General features: G+C 39.4%; 1 long non-coding RNA gene across 1 annotated transcript; it reads left to right on the plus strand.

Annotated features, from left to right (window-relative positions):
- The first annotated feature begins 322 nt into the window (after positions 1 to 322).
- Positions 323 to 5,330, plus strand: LOC144586782 (uncharacterized). The gene is made up of 4 exons (XR_013541809.1): positions 323 to 430; positions 2,548 to 2,611; positions 5,066 to 5,196; positions 5,295 to 5,330. It is a non-coding gene; the product is annotated as an uncharacterized LOC144586782 (long non-coding RNA).
- Positions 5,331 to 6,429: the final 1,099 nt, after the last annotated feature.

Here is a 6,429-nt window from a genome sequence, read left to right on the forward strand (position 1 = left end):
TTTGACTGGCAACCAGAATTTGAACATCAAATTAAACCCATAGTTTTTCAGTTTCTCCTCTTCCGAAAAAGTTCTCTGAAGTGCAGAAGATTGTTTTATGCACTTCTTGCTCCTGCTGATATTTTCCTAACAAATAAAGTATATGTTACAGTCATCAGGAAGAGAAAAACCACACATTGTGTCCTCTTTGCTCTTCTTTGTTGTTGAAATTTCTTTTCTTTGGAATACAGTAAATGGTTTAAGGACAGGGGCCTGCCTAAGGCAGGCAAGCCTCACAACACACTCCTTTGTTCCTTTAGGAAGGCATGTGCGATGAATTCCAACCCTTATTAGAGAATGGGAATTTATACTGCAACAGAGACAATGATCCAGTTTTTGGCCCTGATGGCAGGAGGCACACCAACAAGTGTGTCATGTGCCGGGAAATCCTGTGAGTACTCGAACACAGTGATTGCTTTGTAGATGCTAATACAATGATGAAAGATGCTGTACTGGCTGTTTTCCCTCTGTCTTCTCCTCCTACAGAAATATTTCTAGTTTCATCTCTATGGCAGAACCCCCTTGGCTGAGGCAAACACTTCAACCTCTAGTCCCCAGAACAGAGAGGTCAGTTTCAAGCCCCCACCTTCCCCTCCACCCCCAAAGATCTCTGCTAAGGCTGGATCCTGCAAGAATCCTGCTGCTATCTTCTGAAATGCCATCAAGGCAGCAGAAAGGACTGTAGGAGACATAGGAAATCATGCAGGTGTTAATTTTCAGTGTGCCTAATATTGCTCATTCAGAAGGAAATCATGCCAATCTAGTGACCAGAGCTCTTTTTTAATTTGAGTTAGGCACAATTAATTTTGCATGGACTGGGATCATAAATTATATTATCGTAACAGGATTCCATTTCAATACACAAAGACGCCTCTACGTGGGGCTGCCTTTGAGGCTGCTGCGGAAACTTCAGGTGGTGCAGAATGCGGCGGTCAGACTACTTAGTGGAGTGAAAAAATACCAGCATATCTCACCTACTCTGGCCGCATTGCATTGGCTGCCCATCCGGTTCCGCATCGACTTCAAAGTGTTGCTGCTTACGTACAAAGCCCTAAACGGTTTAGGGCCTCGATACCTGGTGGACTGCCTACTCCCACCAAGATCTACCCGTGTCACTTGTGCTAGCCAGGAGGTGAGGCTGAGGAGCCTAACGCCGAGGGAGGCCCAGAAGGAGAAGACAAGAAATCGGGCCTTCTCGGCGGTGGCTCCTCGCCTCTGGAACAACCTACCTCCTGAGATTCGTGTGGCTCCCTCACTGGGTATCTTTAAAAATCAACTAAAAACATGGATGTTTTGGCAGGCCTTCCCTCCAGTCAATCCCTGATGCCCTTCTTTCTCCCTTTGTTTGCTCCCAGTTTTTGAAATATCTATCTTTATGTAAAATTGTTCTATATATATTTATTGTCCTATTTTTATGCTGTTAGACGCCTAGAGTGGTCTTAACCGACCAGATAGGTGGGATATAAATAAAATAAATAAAAAATAAATAAAAATGCCAAGTAAATAAAATTCATCTCTATTTACTTATTTATTTAAAATATTAGACCAAGCTTTTCTCCTTAAAAATACCTAAGACAGCTTACATCATTGACAATATTTAACGTTGAAAACAAGGAGTATACAATGTGACTTATGATGATCTTCAGAACATTCGAAATGTGCGAATTGTTCAAGGAATGTCTTCCTCATTACAACCCTCCCCAAAGAGTTTCCATGGCTGAGTAGGGATTTGAACCCAGGTCTCCTGGATCCTAGTCCATCACTGTACCCACTACACCATGCTGGGTCTCCAACAGAGTATTAGGCTTTAAACTGGCTAGGAACTGAACCCATGCCTCTGATGTGGCAGGTATGGATTCCACCACAAAGGCAGGATCCATACTATCTGACTGTTGCTTTCATTTGATTCAGTCTAAAATCTTATTTTCTCACAAGTGTTTATTTACATAAAACACTTTACATTCTTTCATTATGGAATTTAAGGCAGCATGCATTCTCTGAGGAAAAAATATACCGTATTTTAAGACTATACTTTTGTTTAAAATCTTTAGACTAAAAATTGATGGTCGTCTTATACAGGGAAGTAAGCTGAGGAGAGAACAAAGACAAGTGAATGGGAAAGCAACGCCTGCAGCGCTTTGATCCATTTACCCCTTCACTCGCTAAGCCCCCCTTAGATTCCTTAATTTTGGATTAGAAAAGTGGGGGCGTCTTATACATGGGGACATCTTATACACAGAAAAATATGGTATGTGCAAATAGATTTACAGAATTTTACTGTACTTCATATCACTTTATCTAATGCATGGGTAGGAAATCTCCAGATGTGATTTGACTACAACTCCCATCATTCCTGACTTTCAGCTACACTTGCTGAATTAAATGGGTGTTTGAGCACAAGTATAGCTGAAGGACAGCAGTCCCTTGCCTCATCATACAATGCTAGAATATGTTCCTAATGATCACCATTTGTAATTTTTCTTCGTATCTATTATTCTTCATTAATAGGACTACAAGAGGAGTAGCTGGTAATATTGGAAGACACGGGAATAAATATTCTTCTTCAGATAAGGTGGGGAGGGACTTTATAAATAAAGAATATTGCTAGAGCATGAAAATATCTACATCTTGAAACTGATATTAAGATGCCGCATCTTACATTTGAACCTGCATTTTTGGATTTACCTGGGGTAATTTACTGTAGAGATAGAAGATATCAAACCTCTTTGTGGCTGGTACCATAGCACGCCTTGGAAGGTGCAAATGTGATTCAGGATATTAATGTCTGTGTGTATGTTTTCATGAAACCAATGAAAAAATTGTGACAGTAAGAACTGAGACCTGCAACATTCATGAAAATTGTCAATAATAAAACACATAAAACATAAAAACACTTGGGGTTAAGCCAGGAAGGTGCATCAAAGAAAGGGCCATTTTCACCTAGAAGTATTTTGATTTCCAGACTTTATATATATGTGTGAACGTAATGAAAATGGTAGCATTTTACTATTTTATTCTTGTCACCAACTAGCTATTTTAGAGTTTTACATTTCCAAAACAATACTCCCATTGGCCCCAGGAAAACAGTGAGGACCAGCCTTGGTGTTATACAATCCGAAAGCCCAGTTCACACCAACTGTTAGCTACCACATTTTATTTCAGAGAAAGCATTAAGATATTTTTTTTCAAATCCAGTCCCTTAGAAGAGCATGTAACAGTGATTTAATCTGGATATCATCAAGGTTTCAAGGCAGGTGTAATAACTGGAGGGCCAACTTACTCTAGGAAAGGGCACACCTGGCAGGCCAGGCAAAACTGCAAAGGGGACAGATTAGGTTAGGTGTCTAAGAATGCAAGAAGAATGACAGATTCAGGAATATATTTATATGATGGGCAGAATGTAATAAGCACTTATTCCTAGATTGACCACTTCTTTGCCTAAAAGTACACCAGTCTTGTGTGAATAAAGCTTCTCTGATCACCAACATCTTCTTGGCCTCCATAGAACTAGATGGAAATGATAAATTCAGTTGTGTAACATCACCAGATTAATGGCAACCCACTATAAACCTAAGACCCATCCCTTTGAGACACATGATAAGCTTTTGGATCATTACCAATTGGTGTCTCTACATTGAGTGCAGACAAGCACAATATTGTTTCAGGCTTCCCTGCTCTTTGGTACCTGCAGAAATTTATTTTAATTGGTTTCTAATCAGCCATGGCACTAGCGGATGTGCCGTGGAGGATTTGAATCTGTTACTTATTGCCTTCTGAAGATGGAATTCCACACACACAAACATTTAGGAATACGTCCCAGTGATGTAACCATTTATCTGGGTAGACACACATAGGACTACATTGTGAGACTGCAAACCCATCTGGTCAGGGCCAGCAATACCTTCCCTTCTTTATAAAATGCCAAACATCTTGGCACTTTGTTACTGCTTAATGGAGTAATAACAGCCAAAAGCTACAGCTCGGTAGGGCAAAGTGTATGACCAAGTATAAGCAAGCCTTAATTACACCTTCTTTATCTTGGCCCAACCTTTTCTTACACATACCTTTCTAGATAGCAAATCTTTTGATTTATGGGCTTTGCCTTCCCGTGTCATGTCTTTGTTCTTTGACTTCAATATCACAATAATTATTTCTGTGGAAGTAAATTGTTTCAGATATACACACATCTACCCTTCCACTGTAGAAGAATGTGGCTGGGAGGGGAAAGAAGAAACTGTAAGAAGATAATTAATGAGAGAAGAGTTAAGAATGAATCCTGCTTCCCCCCCCCATCCCCATTCATATTACTTCTTCCCAGTGCTACTTTACATACAAAACATACTGGAAGAGAAATGTTCAATTACAACCAGGCTACAGGACAAATAATCCCGGTCTTGCTAAGTTGGATCCAGATTTAGTCATATTTAGAGTATGACAGCTGAAATCAATGGAATATAAGTTACTTAAGTTACTGATTCCACTTGCTCTTAGTATGATTGAATCCAAGTACAACCCAGTTTGTCCAACGTATTTTTTAAAATTATGAACAATAAATGCATAGCAAGGTCCACAACATATATTACACATGTACAAATGTGTAAACAAACAAAATACAATTTGAACAATAGACACAAATACATATATATTAGGTGTATATGTAAGTCCTATTGATCAACGTTGGTGAACCTCCTGTGAAGTTCAGAGTGGCCTTGGCTGCCAAATGGGCAGTATAGAAATCAAATCAAATAGAATCAAATCATAGACAGACAGACAAACAGACAGACAGACAGACAGACAGACAGATCATTGATTGATTGATTGACTGACTGACTGACTGACTGACTGATTGATTGATTGATTGATTGACTGACTGACCGACTGACTGACTGACTGACTGATTGATTGATTGATTGATTAAAACCTGGAATGGATTCACTGCCCCTCTGAAACGGAATCACAAGGCTCTAGACTCTATTTTCCATAAGATTACAAAGAGTGAAATTAAACTTTTTCTTCCACGGTATAGGATGATGACTGCAGTGCCTATTGGCCTTATTTCTCAAATGGAGTATTTTCCTGCACCAGAGAGAATAATCCAGTCCGTGATGCTTCTGGCAAACAACATAACAATAAATGCATCATGTGTTTAGAGAAATTGTAAGTAGACAATGCATTTGATTATTAAAAAACAAAACAAAAAAAAGGGTACTCTACATTTTGCCAAATGGTAAAACTTTGTCAATTCTTTCTTACAGCAAAAATGGAGGGAACATGAATTCTGGGGAAAAGAAGCAAACGCAAAATGGGAAAAACCAGGTGAGATCAAAGTTGGTTGAAATGTGCGACTGACAGTCTTGTTCATGGTGATCCAGAAGAAGGAGGGGTGGTTTGTCCCAAACAAAGACAAATCTCTGTAGAAGAAGGGTGGGGAACTCAGGCCACAGGGGCTAAATCTGCCCCCCCGGTCCTAATTCAGCCCTCTTTACCATATATCTTAATTGGACAATTTCACCCATTTGAAAATACTGAAATGCCTCTTCTTATGTTTGATTACTACCTAAATCCAAATATTTGTTCCAAAAGTACAGTAGACTCATTAAATCAATGGACCTTCAGTGGGCCTGGTAACTGGATGAAGGCCAGTAAATACTTTTTGTCCTAATAAAAATCCTGGCAATTTTCATTACACTCTTTTGTCTTTGGCCCCATCTTACCCTGCATGGAGCTCTCAAGATTTTTTTAAAATTGAAGTTTGCCTCTTGGGTTGGAAAATATCCGCACACACACAAGCATGCATACACACTTTTATTACCCATAGCTGAGGGCTTGCTACATCCTGCATTTATGCAAATGTTAAATTTTGTTTTCCTTGGTGTTGCCCAGCAACGTTGATGTGTATGTGTACGAATGAGTCACTCCTCCCCACAAATGACAGTGCCTGTTAAATGAGATACATTATTCCCAGCACCAATCAGAATACCTGAATTCTAATGTACAACTCCACAGCAGTTGCATCCCTCATTTTAGTCACTGGGTTTGTTTTATTGATCTCACTGTACAAATGTGGGATTCAAGCTCATGCATGTTTCAGGCCTAGACATGTAGCCAAGCTTACTTGCTTGCTTGAAGTTTGAGCAGTTTCATCTCATTCCTGAGTCCCAATTTTAGTCTATAATTTCAACCAGTGGAATGCTACCTAAGAATTTTAAATACATGTTTTACTAGTTAGAATTTGAAAATACAGTGGTGCCTTGACTTATGAACTTAATCTGTTCCGGAATGGTGTTCATAAGTCAAAACATTTGTAAGTCAAAGCAACATGCCCATTGAAATGCATGAGAAAGGGATTAATCCATTCCAGCAATTCAAAAATCTGGGAGGCAGAGCCTG

The sequence above is a fragment of the Pogona vitticeps genome, chromosome 2, assembly GCF_051106095.1.
Source record: "Pogona vitticeps strain Pit_001003342236 chromosome 2, PviZW2.1, whole genome shotgun sequence".
In the NCBI taxonomy this organism is placed as follows: domain Eukaryota; kingdom Metazoa; phylum Chordata; class Lepidosauria; order Squamata; family Agamidae; genus Pogona; species Pogona vitticeps.